This window comes from Lepisosteus oculatus, chromosome 22, assembly GCF_040954835.1.
Source record: "Lepisosteus oculatus isolate fLepOcu1 chromosome 22, fLepOcu1.hap2, whole genome shotgun sequence".
Classification (NCBI taxonomy): domain Eukaryota; kingdom Metazoa; phylum Chordata; class Actinopteri; order Semionotiformes; family Lepisosteidae; genus Lepisosteus; species Lepisosteus oculatus.
The window spans coordinates 2,690,271-2,704,127 of record NC_090717.1 but is presented as its reverse complement, the minus strand read 5'-3'; the positions used below and the strand labels follow the sequence as shown (position 1 = coordinate 2,704,127).

Sequence of the window (13,857 nt, the reverse complement as noted above, 5' to 3'; positions counted from 1 at the left end):
TTGATGTGACTGTGAAGCGTGTTGTGAATTCCTGTTATAAACAGTGGAACGGCAATGCAGTTTCCACACCTCTTGGTGATAGGTTTGGAAAAACAGCAGTCTGATCTGATCTGACTGGGTAGGTTTTAAAAACACGTGAGCGCTGGCTAAAATCAAGCCTAGTGATATGACTTTCAATAATAGAACTCCGTTTTTGTTTTGTTTTTGTTGTTTATTATTTTTGAATACCTTATTTAATTTTACATTGCTCCATTTGGTGAAAATGATCCAACTGGAACTGTTTGTCTTCAAAGTGAGTTAATATGGTGGGAGTGGCTGAAAAATGCAACATTTTATAACAGTGGCAGTGAAGCTGAACATTGAGTAATATGCTATGAATAAAGAATTTTTCTGTTCTTGATAACTTAAAGGTTGTTTGAACTTGGAATTCTATTCTGTGTGCCAAGTTAGAACAATGTTCATTCCAGATGCTCTGTTCTCATCATCAGCTTTTTCATGTTCTAAAATGCTGAACAATTGAATGCATATTGTTCTTATTGGATGAATTATTAAATGATCTGCTTGTGCAACAGATACAATTTCCACTAAATAGCCAATGACCAAGAAAATGGACTGAGTGCTCAATATATGCATACATTTCTGTTATGCTGAACAATTCATGAATCAAAGTGAGGATCATTCTGCACTTCATTCTGCAGTGCAACCATGGACTTCTGTATTTAAAATATCAGTATCCGACTGCAGCAATATAGAAACCTGTAGAGGTTTTTTAAATTAAAATGACAGTTTAGCATGTATCTACTCACTGTATTTCCCAGTGAGAGGATTCTAAAGTGTGATCCTCACTCCACAAATCATTATATAGCTAGGAGACCGAATTCTGAATTTGTATTTGATGATTTCGAGGCAAGGTCTTAACGAATGCCCTCCACTTTGAAAACAAAGCCTTTTAATAAGCAGAGAAATAGGTGGTGGTTAAACAGCATTACTCATTTAAAGGAGTGCTATGGTGTGTTGTGTAACTCTTTTTGATTGGGGAAAAAATCATCAATGGGAACGGCTCTTGGAACAAGAGTGTGGTAATAACCAACCAGTTTCTTTTTTCTTTCCAACTGTGTTGGATTTTTTAAAATAATCCTCAGTTGCCATCATGTTGAGGTGGCATATACTTCCTCAATGAGTGAATTAAGCATTGTCATTTTCTTTGCCGGTCATCTAATATGCATCTCAGTGATCATTTTAGCTGCGTGTTCCTGGATGCAGCAGACGTGCTGGAAATTGCAACTTAAAGTATGGTTTCTGAATATATTCGTCTGGTCTTATGACATTTGTATGACTCCTCGCCATTTAACATATGATAATCGGTGGTCTCAGGTGAGTGCCTCAGATTGAGTGCCTAACCTTGCTTAAATCTGAGTGCAAATAAACAAGATTCATTAAGTGAATTCAGGAGGCCTCATGCGATCTATGAAGTCTCTAATGCCATAGAGTCTTGAGAGCAGGCCTTTTTTAAAAACCTATCCTGTTCTTACTCCCTTTTGTTTGTAAAAATGGGAAGCTTTTAGCTTTAGAAAAGTATCCCTTTTCCTATCTGAGCAGAAGCTACTCAGACATCATCACCTTGGCTCTTCCTCCTGCTCATTGGGCTGCTGGGAAATAGCTCACATTCCAGCTACAAAGAGCTGATGATGTGGACTTGGGGCCTAGCGATCTCCCAAATTAATTAAGGCTTTTCCCTATTGAAGCAGACCTCCAGCCTTTGTATTCTAATGCATCTGAAGCCCTCTATTACATGGGAGGGTGAGGCCTTCTCCTGCTATAAATCTTTCACTACTTTCGTTCTTCTTGAGCGCGGCTATGAGCGCAGAAAGGCTTTAATGTGGAAGGAGCCCCTCCCCAGCCCCCTCCCTTGCCCCCTGCATGTGTTTCAGAATGAGAAGTCCTCATGTTGTTTCTGGCCGAAGCCACTGACACAAACTGCTCATCTCCAGCTCCCTTTTTACAGCTACTGCGGCTTGTGTGTTTTTCCCCATTCTGAATATTCCTGCTGATTTATGAACCTGAAGCCACATGTGGCTGGGCAGCACACTTGTGCCAAGGGGAAAACCTCTTATTGTATTCTTGGTGTGACAGTAAGTGCTGGTTTATACATAGCTTTCCTTGAATGAAGAAAAAAACAAATCCCATCATAGCATGAAGGTTGCTCATGAACTCCACACAACACAATATAACAATAACAATAATCTGGGGAAATGACACTACAGGCTTTTAAGTGTTTGTGAGGCTTCATAAGACATACTTTCAGAGCAGCACTACAGGTAGAGAGAAGTATGTTAAATTATATTGTGCTACAGTATATGGTTTTTATGCATTTTGTTGGGTAGTGTTTATGAGGCATTTATGGTAGTGTTTTTTAGCTTTACTCAAGTAAAGTATTACCATTTTACACTCTACCCTTAGTTTAAATCCTCTGCATTTGGATTTTTTTAGAGTTATCTAGGTATTTAAATGCTTTTTTCTAATGTTTTTCTCCTCCTGTGGAAAGTTTCTCCTTTCTTTATTCCAGGGGGTTTTCTAGGGGACTGGCCTTCTCCAGTGTAGGTAACTAGATGACTTCCACAATCCCCTAGACATGCAATACTAGAGTGTTCCTTAGTTTACTCTGTAATGGGACAGCAGACTCAGTGTCCACATGCTGAGTGCAGGAAATTGATAACTTGTAGGTTGGTTGAGCCCCACTCGGCTCCAAGACAGTATCTTGAGGGATCTGAGGCACAGATATCCTATACAGAGGAATGTCACCTCCACCCGTCCCATTGGAACAGTCTTGTAGAAGAGACAGGAAAATTAGCTACAATATGGCTTTTTGTTTTGGCCTATGGATTGCAAAAGGAAGGGAAATATTGCATTTTCCTCTTCTCCTCTTCCCTGCAATTCCGATGAGGATCAGGAAGTCACATGGTACTGGAAACAATGCACAGAATGGGACCAATATGAGGCTGTGGAATTCTCTCTTTCCCCCCCTGAAGCTGGCTGAAGTCCAGAGACTGACTGACATGCCGCAGAGCAAAACCACGCATTTTTAAGTTTTTCTCGGTAATAAAAAATTATTTAAATTTAAAAAGTTATTCGGACATGCCCGGGGACAGTCTTCCAGGACCACGAGCTGATTTATATCTCTTTTGATGAAAAGATCTGTTGCTCTTACTGTCTTACACTTTGATTCAGGTCAAAGATCAGATTTCACGATGTCTGTCAGTCGATGACTGGGGTTATCCATGAAGTGATACAGGATCCAGTGACATGGTGACAATGCTTCCATACCTTGATTATTTCAGTTTGTTTGCTTTGTTTCCGTGATTGTTTTGTGGTGTTCCTTCAGAGCTTAGTGGCAGTGAAAAATGGGGGACCATTTAGCTGACTGGAGGCAGGTTAGCACACTGCCATAAACGTTCCTGTCTCGTACTGCAAACAAGCTTTGGTCCAGGATGGTCACAAATGGCCATTTAGCCCTGGAGTTCAACTGACTGACGGCCCAGTGCGTAGATTATATGACGCGTAGCTTAGGTGATGTTGACTTCTGTTCACTTGGGGCAAATTTGACACTCTCTCACCTCTGACACAGGGATACATTCAAACCTCCCCTGCTGAAGACTGGGGATTAGAGGGTTATTACGGTGCATAACCCAGGTCCTTTGACTACCTCCTAAAAACAGTATTATTGTTTCACTAATGTCCAACACTTCCTTGTGCATCCATTAGCAAAAAGTCATGAATGTAGAAAACATTTTACCCAAAGCTTTAAATGGACAGAAAAATGATACATTACCCAGATCAAGTGAGGTCCTGACTTCTTGGTCATTTAAGATCTCATGGCACTTGAGTAAGTTTGTTAACCCCAGTGTCCTGGTTAAATTCCACTATGGGCTTGCATGACCTGGGCCCCCTAAAAATCCCCCTTCATTCAGCTGGCAGGCAAAGGAGTTTGTCTCTCTAATGTCCTGCTAATCGGTGGTATAGTGGGGTTTGCTGGCAAAGAGTGTCTGCTGCACGTCACCCAGGGGGGTTCTATACTTCAGTAGTGAACGTGTGGGACATCTCATCTACTGTACGTCAAGCTTTCTGGGGTCCTTTGGAATGAAAATGAATTAATTATTATTGTACATTAATGGAAATATCTTACTCTCCTCGCATTAAGAAAAATAACTTTATAAACTCTAGGAGGATTTGCTGGTCTGCAGAGATATGCATGGAGTACTGGCACACAAAAGGACATGAGGGAAGACTTAATACTCCACATTAAGTACTTTTTATTGTCTAATGTTAGCATGCTCAAAGGGGTTGGGCAGCCAGTTGACCTTGGACCCCTGGAGGTTTGTTTTCTCCTTACAGAGGAGTTTTTGGTTCCTCTCCTCCTTGTCTTCTGCCTTTTTCTCTTTCTGTATTGCCATGAAATATTGTCAAACAGCTTTAAGTGCCCTGGGGCAACCTTGTTTTGAAAGGCGCTATATAAAAATAAATTGAATCTAATATAAACCTTAACAGCTCTCTAAATTGCCCATCTAAATCTAAATTGGCAGGTACTGTGGTGGTAAAAACAGAAGCAGTATGAGTTTCTTGTTATAGACTTGAAATTAATTTATATTTACTCACAGGAAAGGTTTACTTGATTTCATTGTCTCACAATAAAAACTAAGTGGAAGTGTCAGATCTGCAGCCCGAGCTTTTCTTCAGTTTGTGCCATGGATTTGATCATTACATGTTTGCAGTTCTAATGCCTATATACCCTATAGTTTTCACCAAACTTCTCATTTTTTATTACAAAGTGAATCATTTCTGACACCATATCTGAGGGTTTAACAGATTGTTTGAAGGAGAAATGCAAAATGAACCAAGTAAAACTAAAACTTTATTAGATTGGCCCTAACTACCTTTTCTCATTTGTGACTTTTTATGTTCTACAAAAACACAAATGCATACAGGAAATATGCACTCAGATTTTTTTCCAAGTTGGATAAAACTTTATCTTCCCCATATCTGTAATCGAGGAGAAAAAAATGGTGTATTCCAATTAAAATTATATTCAACTACTACCTCTCATACAGTAGGAAATAGGAAATAATATGTAGATATAAAGAAGGTTTACCAGCCTCTCTGTGAAGTGTCTATTGTTCAATGTCTCTGTGCCCACTGTATGTGAAGAGTAGTGTCCTTTGGCTCTGGGGCAATCTCTGTACAGTATTTGTTTTCTTAATGGGAGTGTTGAGCTCCTCCTGTATCAGAGCTGACTATCAGTGTCACACTTAGATATTCAAACTATTCCACTGTCTCAGTTTCTTCGGCGGTCAACAGCAGTGGCAGCCACTGTGGGTGCAGATTTGATCTGCTCTTGACAGCTCTTCTCTGAAGCCTGATTGCTGTGCTTGTGTCCTCTTGTCAACTGCTCTTAAAACCTGTCTTGTAAGATAATGGAAAGTTGTGTGCTCTATACATAGGCACTAATGCAGGTGTGGTTAAAAAGAGATGATATCTATATATATATATGATGTGTGCAGCTCTTCATGTTGCAGGGAAAGGATTCTTTGTAAAACAAAGCAATCAAACAGTGACACTTTGAAACCAGTATCCTAAGCAACCAATATAAATTATTGTGATTTAAAAAAGATGAATGACTCTAATAACATGGTTAATTTATAAGCTTTGAGCAATACTTTATTAGTATATTGAAGTCTGTGTTTCGTTTCCCACCCTCTTATCTGTAACATGTTATAACATATTTATATGCACGCTAAAACCCTCAATGGGTGAAGAAGACTTTCCCCTTAGGCAAGCTGTGCAAAATGCCCGTATAATACTGTTCTAAAACTGTGGAAAAGACAGTACTTTCCTCCAGAAACAGTGAGCATCAATGTTATTCGGGCAGTCATTTCCAGATTTGCATGATTAATTTGCGTCGTCTATTGCTGTTCTTGACAGTAAGGAATAGTAAGGGTTTCAGATCAAAATAAGAATAATCTAATAAAGAAACAAGAACCGAAAATCCCGAAGAAAACATCTGACATGACATCGACAAGAAAAATGTCATGCAAATGTAATGCAAAAAATGCATGCGAGTTCACTCAGGGAAGCGCCTGGTTCCGCCATTTAAAATCTAAATGAGGACCACAAGAATGTTATGGGCACCAGAACAAGAAAGGTGAAAATATCCCATCTTGCTTGCTTGGATGTAGTAACTACCTAATTGATCACGGGATTTCATGCAGTTATTTGCACGATCCCAAGGAATCGGCTTCAACAGCAGAGCTGGGCAGGTCGTTCCCAGAAACCCTCTAGAAATGGGCACTTTGCTCAGAAAACAGGAGGAACTTTCTCACCTGACCGCACTATGGAACACCCTCTGATTCACTAGGCTCTTTCAGAAAACTGCTCATTACGAATCTTTGTCCATTAAACAGCTAGCACCCAATCGAATCAAGCTAAACGCCGAACGTCTATTTTGAAAATTGAACGCGTCCACGTGTTTTGATGTGAAGTGCTGTGTTTGCTCTGGTATCTTTCTCAAACTATCGACATGCGGTGTTAGATGAAGGCTCATATTACACTTTCATTGCTCGCAAGAAGTTTAATTTTACAACGACAGCCAGGCAGTTGGTTTTGGTAAAATACATTGATGATAAAAAAATACCTTATTTGTGATACTGTCCGTGATCAAACACGCTTTAATAACCACCCACGTGGCTTAAAATATACTGAAATGTATTGTATTCAGTAAAAAAAGAGTTTGGTAAAAATGTTCCAGCTCATTTATCTTAACTGTGTTTTTAAAGGCAATGTGTCATATTTGTCAGATCTGGCACAAAGAGACACTAATAATTTATCTGTAGCAAGTATCAACAGGCAGTACATCTTTCCCAGATCATTTGCTTTTATGACTGAAGTGCTGCCTTTTTGTCCGTCAGAGATTCATAACATAATTGTACAGAATATGAAAAAGTAGGAGAGCACCGCGAGTAACAAATTGGCGTCGTAAAAGTTCTGGGCAGAGCTACTAGGAAAGGCCACGGCGTGATTTATTATATAAATGCGCTTTGATATCAGCTGTGACAAAAATAAAAAGCACGAAGATTTAAATCAATTTAAAAATATATATTTAGAAGACAACTTGCTTTTCACTTGCCGAATAAAATGAAGCAAGGAAAACCATGTAATATGTAATGTGTATTATTATTAATAATAATAATTGTCGCACAGAACTAATACAACAACTAATACAACTAACAACTAATACAAATTCTAAAGGAAAACACTGAGACCTAAAACGATACCAAGCCAAGTACAGCGCAGTGCTGGGATGCAGAGTGGTGCAAACGTCCGATTACAAACGCCTTTACAAGGGGGACAATTGAACGCTTTTGTGCTTGAATTAGGCATTTTCTAGCGATCATTTCGGTACAGATCTTTGTATGAAGCAAAGAAAGAGAAACATGGGTGACACACAAAACATTGAAAAGTCAAATAAATCGGTTAATACTTTCATTACTTTCTTGGAAAAAAAAAAGAGGCAGATGAAATTATGACACGGAAGCTCGGAGTAATCCCCCAAACTAAGTCTCAGCAGCAGAAGAAGACGGAATGCTGGTTTGGAGGTTCTCATTAAAATGTCTAGTCTTTGTATTTGCTATGATGTTTGAGATTAATCGATTGTTTTTTTTAATGGAAGGGGAAGGGGGAGAAGCTGGTGTCTGGGAAGCCAGAACAGTTCACTTCATTAAAAGCTCTGTAACTTCCATGAAATCATTACAATAATACACACAGCCACGATATTGACACGAGAGAATAATGACGTTTGTCTAAAAATATTAGTAATTCATTAAATGCATATATGCCATTATTTTAAATGAAAAGGGTGTGTTTCTTCTCATTGTTTTTTTTTTTGTGTGTGCAAAAGCTCTGTATGCAGATTTGGTGGGATTTTTGTTTTAAAAACACGTCGTAGGAAACAGCGCCCTGTTCTTAAACATTGCAAGTGGGGTAGAGTCGAGCAGACCAGCAGGAGCGAGCGCCTCGGCACGGGTGACTGACGGACAGTGTGCGCGCCGAGAGCGCGGGCTGTAGGGTTTAGAAGAAGCTGTAGCTCCTCTATGTGGAGAAGCTTTGTAAGCGCACCGATCTTGGTGGGAGCCGGAGCCAGAGGGGGAGGGGGACACTGATCAGCACAGCCCATCCCTGACGGCGCTGTCAGTCATCTACAGTGTTATTCTTCCACATTTTCCTAACAACGGAATATTTCCTTCCAGCAATAAGACCGAGCCGTTGGGATGAGTTGTGCTGCTGCTTGGTGCAAGTCTTGGGAAGGAAAAAAAGGTGGACTGATTGTTAGTGACTGGGAAGGGGTGAGGTGTAGGTATTTAAAAGTTCCACCTCTGACGAATAAAAAAAAAAAATCTAAATCTGAAATTGCTACCGCTCTGTTTATGTTTAAGAGCCTGAGGATGGGCTAACAAAAATATGGATTTTCAGTAAATCATCATCTCCACTTCTGCGATGGACTGGCATCCAATCCAGGGTGTACCCCATCTTGAGCCCCGTTGCTGGCCTGGATAGGCTTCAGCTGCCCTGTACCCTGAATTGCATAAAATGTTTAGAAAATGGATGGAAAATCCTGTCACAATATGGGAGTGCCTCTGTGGCAGTGGTAAGACCAAACATTTATTTACATACATTATAGCCCTGCTGGCTTTCAAAAATATTGTTTCATTTGGTTCATTTCTGAGCATGTGGACTGGGATCATATTGGCATCGGAGACCTAGCTGTGAGATTGTTCATGCCTGTTTGCACTAAAGCAGGCTGTAACTGAGTCCTCTCCCCACACCTTCTGTCTCTTTGTATATAAAGCAGACATAAAACACACATGCTCTCAAATACACTTTCAGCTGTTTGCTCTGAGCTCTTCAGTTCAAGGCTGTGTTTACCTTGTCTTGCCATGCCTGTGACATCCAAGGGAATCCATGTTCTAATGTGATATCAGGTGTCTCCATCATTATAGGATCATTATCGGTGGTATACAGAGCCCTGGCTGGTGATGACTTTCTGCACCCGTTTCCTCTTTAACTGCTTAAAAATATTTGCCTGACATCTCCCTGGGTGGCAATCTCAAGGAAGCGCACACACACACTGAGAGCTGTGCCGACACACCTACACAACGCGGAATTCCTCTCTCTCACCTCCTTGCCATGCGACTTTGATCAGTCCAGTTGGGCTGTTTACTGATGCAAATTAGGTAGTGCTTAGACAGCAGAAGTTCAGGATGAGTGAAATTCCAGTTGGAGCTGGCCTCTCCTCTCTTCCTCATGAACACGGAGTTTGTAGAACTTTTGCTTTTTTTATCTTTCAGAACGGTGTAAAACTATTTGAGAGGCAGATCATAGTGTGATGGCCCACAAGTATTTTTTTCTAGGGCACTTCAGTCAGACATCGGCACACTCAGTGACGAACATGCAGCATACATATTTTTCAACATCTCTGCTTTTGTTGATGAGTTTTGGACCGCCTGGTTTTTGTGGTTGCCTGACAGGAGAGAAGCCAGCCAACAGTGAGACCAGACCCAAAAAGCCTGGACCATGGAATTCATCAGTCCTGGTCCTGTCAAGAAGGCAATTTGTCCTGTGCCCAGCTTCTCCCCATGTGGGGGACAAACTGAGACAAACTGCTTTATTTACCTCAATATATACCTACTTGTATAGAGGTGAAACGATATTGAGTAATGAGAAAGAATCACTCAGCGTTTCCCACTTATTCACAAAAGAACAAGGTGGTGCCAGTTGTTCAGTCATGTCCCAAGTGTAACTATGAAGCTTGGTAAGGATGTCCATGGTGTGAAGTAGATGAGTCCATTTTAAACCATTTTTCTCTTGGCCATTAACCCACCACATCCTATTTAAGGAACAACAATTAGATTCTCACAGGGCTCTGTTCACTGGGCCCAGCTCAGACAAGCCCCTTTTCTTAAAAAAACAACAACCTCCTCCTTTCTGTCATTAGAGGGTGTTAGGGGAATTTACAAAAGCAATAATGTTTAGTTTGAAGTAGAGACAATCATAAACAACCCTAGAATCAATCTTGAGTTTTAACCGATTTGAAATGTCAAATCATAATACCAGATTTCTGTCTGTCAGGGTTTTTTTTGCACCCTAACGGATGGGAGTCCAGTTTATGATTGGCAGGGTGGACCAAGGTCTGCAGCAATAAGAAGCCCAGCTGGTAATGGAACTGAGCAAGTCGATGTGAAGGACCTGTCATGACGCTGGATCCTGTGAAAGGATGTTTGTCCCACTTGGAATGCCCCATACTCTGTTGCATTGTGCTGGCTAGCAGTTTTCTAGTTTTTTTTTAGGTAAGTTCAGCTAAGATGTGTTTTCCAGAGCGTCTTTAGGCTGGAAAAATATTGATTTTTGAGATTATCCTCTCCCCTGGTTTTTGACATCAATAACCCCCTACAGTGTGAATGCATCAAGGTGAATCAGATGAGCTAGAAGGCAGCCACACTGCATTGACCAGGCTCACATAGATTCACTTGAAGTCTGCTGGGAAGCTGGCAAGTAGTTTACATTGGGATTTAACGAACAAACAAGGGTCTGGTTGCTGGTATGTGACTCCGGGCCTCCATCTAAAATCTCTGTTTAAACCCTTTAATTCGTGTGCACCTAAGCCAACATCAAGGACAGCAACTCATAGAAAATGGGATTGAGTGAGAGAAGAAGACAAACACGAAGATGTGGGGAAGAATGTTGTTGCTGCTTAAAGTGCACAAATCAGGTTTCTTCTTTGTCTCCTGTTGGCCTGCCTGGAAGGAAAGAGAAAAGAAACACGTTCAGTCTCATTTCCAGGTGACAGAGAGACTCTTCTTTCTTACCTGTTGTTCAGGTGGTCTGCGTAGAACTTGGGATTCAGAGCTTCGGGAGATTTCTCTTCAGTTTAATCATTAGGAAACTTAATGAGAATATCGAGTTTGCATTTCCGATTTTCAGCTATTATATATTCATGTCAAGTACATAAATGCCGGAATGCTAACCAGAACTACATCCCTTTAGAGGGCTTTGTGAGTAGAAATCTATATCAATCAATCAAAGTTTATTTCTTAAATGCCCATCAATACAGCGTGCAGCAGTAGTTGCTGGCAGTGAAATGTCTATGAAATGCTGTGAGTAACAGTGAGCTGGTGAGTTGAACGGACAGTGCAGGCATATTGTGTGCTGAGTTCCCGTGTCTATTGGGGGTTCTCTGTCATTTTCCCTGGCCCAGGTGCACTGGAAAGAGAACAGTAGTATCGTGCCCTCTTCCCCTCTAGAGATCCTGCCAATGGATACGCATCTTTTTAGAGACACGACTGTAGCAGAGCACCGCAGATGCACTCAGCTGTCAGAGCCAAGGTGCGCTAATTACAGCCTGCATGGCTTGAGAAGTCGAGGGGCGGGGAGTGCGGGCTGGCTATGAATAGTGTTGTTTTCGGGTAAACGTCAATGCTGATGTGCTTGTCTCATTTGTTTGGGGCTGGAAGAGTCGGCCTTGAGCCCTCCCTCGCCACCAGGAGAAAGAAAATGCCTTGTAACTGTAACCGTTCACTGTTTTGACTGCAGACATGACTTCCCATTCCTTTGAAGATTTTTGTTTATGCACAGAAAGAGCCTGTACAGAATTTTTAGTTTTAATTAGAATTTCATTAGTTTTGATTGTGTGTCTGTGTGTGTAGGGGGGGTGGGGGTGGGATAGGCAAATATCTCTGAAAATTTATGCATTTCAAATGAGTATGAATGGGGGAAAAAAAGGCACAGGACTGGCCTCTTCTGAAACATCAGAATATTTCCTACTTTCCAGGAGCTTTACCATGTAGTTAGACCTTGAGGTTATATCTTTTCTTGTTGTGATATATTATCTGTTGACAGACGGGACCAAGCAATTAACATAGATAAAGCACATATCCCTTTGTGTAAATATGTCACAATTTCTGTGTTATTTACAGCAGCATTGTTTTTGCCATTTCTGTTAGCTTAATAGCTACACAACTTTAATATCTTGCAACTAATTCAGTTTTGGTTCATTATTAGTGAGTAGCTTAATTATAATTTGCGTAATTGGATCATTTCACTAATCCACCTGTGTCTCTACTACTCCTTGACAGTGGCATACCAACAGAGAGATGTAGCCCTCAAGTTATTTTTATGACAAGAGTGTCATAAAAAAGTAAGCCCTGTAGTAATTGTTCCAAAAAGGAGTTTTATTGTTTTTGGCCCATTCACTATTTTTGCAAGAAATGGAAACAGCGTTTTGTTTTTCAAACTTTCCTAAGAGGCACATTTTGGCAAGAACTCTCTACCCCCAGGTCCTTGCAGAGCAGGCAGGAGTGTTAGGAATGCTGGGAGACCCCCCTGGAGCTTGTGTACAGGACCTTTGATTTCTCCTACAGATGCAGACCTGGGCTTTCCCAGGAGGGAGGAACGTAGCGAGCTGACGGTTTCTGGACTTGGTGGAGAAACAAGAAACAAGCTGTTGACAGGAAGGGCCTGTCTCTGGAAAACAGCGTGAGGGAGATGTCAGTCCCCACCTCGGACCCCAGCTGCTGACTGACATCTGCCTGGGTTCGGGGTTCGCATTCCCAGTTCCCTGGGGGTGGCGAGGGCTAGCTCCTATGGATGCTGACACTTCTCCGTAGGGATCAGTTACCCTGTGAGTTTCCCCTCCCAACCCCCTCTGTCCTCTCTGGGAACAGCAGGCTACCAGTTCTGTCACAGCACAGTTTGTCTGCTGCAGCCACCAATGGGTCTGGGTAACTGCCAGAGTGCGTTTTGAATGATGTTTTCCCTCTATGGCTGCATTTTCGGCCGGTCTGTTTGGGTAATGCATTTCTTCTCTGCTTCAGGAAAACTAGGATGCCGCTGTCAGTGGTGCTGGTGGACCAGCTGGTGGTGCTCTTCCCTCTGGACCAGAATATCCAAAAAATAATTCCCTGATAGCACTGGTTTTCTCTCCCAGTCCAAAGATAAACTTGTAGGCTAATTGGCTTCTGGGAACATTGGCCCTGGCGTGAGTGTGTGTGTGTTTGTGTCTGTGTGTGCCCTGCGATGGATTGGTGTCCCATCCATGGGGTACCCTGCCTTGAGCCTGTTGCTTGCCTGGACAGACTCCTCTGTGACCCTGAAGTGGACAAAGCAGTTAAAAAATGGCGGGATGGAATACCCTGATATGGTGATTAGGGGCTCTGTGGTTTAGGAAGTGACGTCCTTCAAATGAGATGTCAAACTGAGTTCCCTACTATCTGGTCATTACAAATCCCATAGCACTCTTCATAAGAGTACGTTTGTGTTAATACTGCTGTCCTGGTTTATTTCACTTTGGGTTTGTACAACCTGGACTTCCTAAAGAAAGGTTTCTTCTTCATTCAGTCGGTGAGGCATTTGCTAATTTCTCTATTTGAACTGTTGTACAGCGGAGCTGCCTGTGTATAATGACAGCTGTGTGTTACCCAGGTAGGTACTGCACTGCCGCAGTGTATGGAGTTTTTGACTTTGAGATCCTTTGTATTGAAAATTAATTAATTATTTATAATATACCTGTGATGCTGTTATTTCAAAACAAGTTATTGACCACCTAAAACCTCAGAGTTGAATGTTTAACCTTTTTCTTTTTGCCATAAAATGTGCCTTGTGTTTATATATCACCAGCATTTTCATTACAAATGTTTTCATAAATATATAATGGAAATGATTATTGTGTATTCAAAATGTCCTTATCCATACTGCAAGACTATAAAATTGAGAACAGAGTAACATCTGCTGTTACTGTTCAATATTAGTAAATTA

General features: G+C 41.2%; 1 long non-coding RNA gene across 1 annotated transcript in view; it reads left to right on the top strand.

The window, feature by feature from the left end:
- The window catches only part of LOC107079697 (uncharacterized), a 39,188-nt gene extending 25,640 nt beyond the window's left edge, over positions 1-13,548 (top strand). Inside the window, exon 3 of the long non-coding RNA XR_011182997.1 lies at positions 12,465-13,548. This is a non-coding gene — a long non-coding RNA (uncharacterized lncRNA). The remainder of the gene's footprint in view (positions 1-12,464) is intronic.
- Positions 13,549-13,857: the final 309 nt, after the last annotated feature.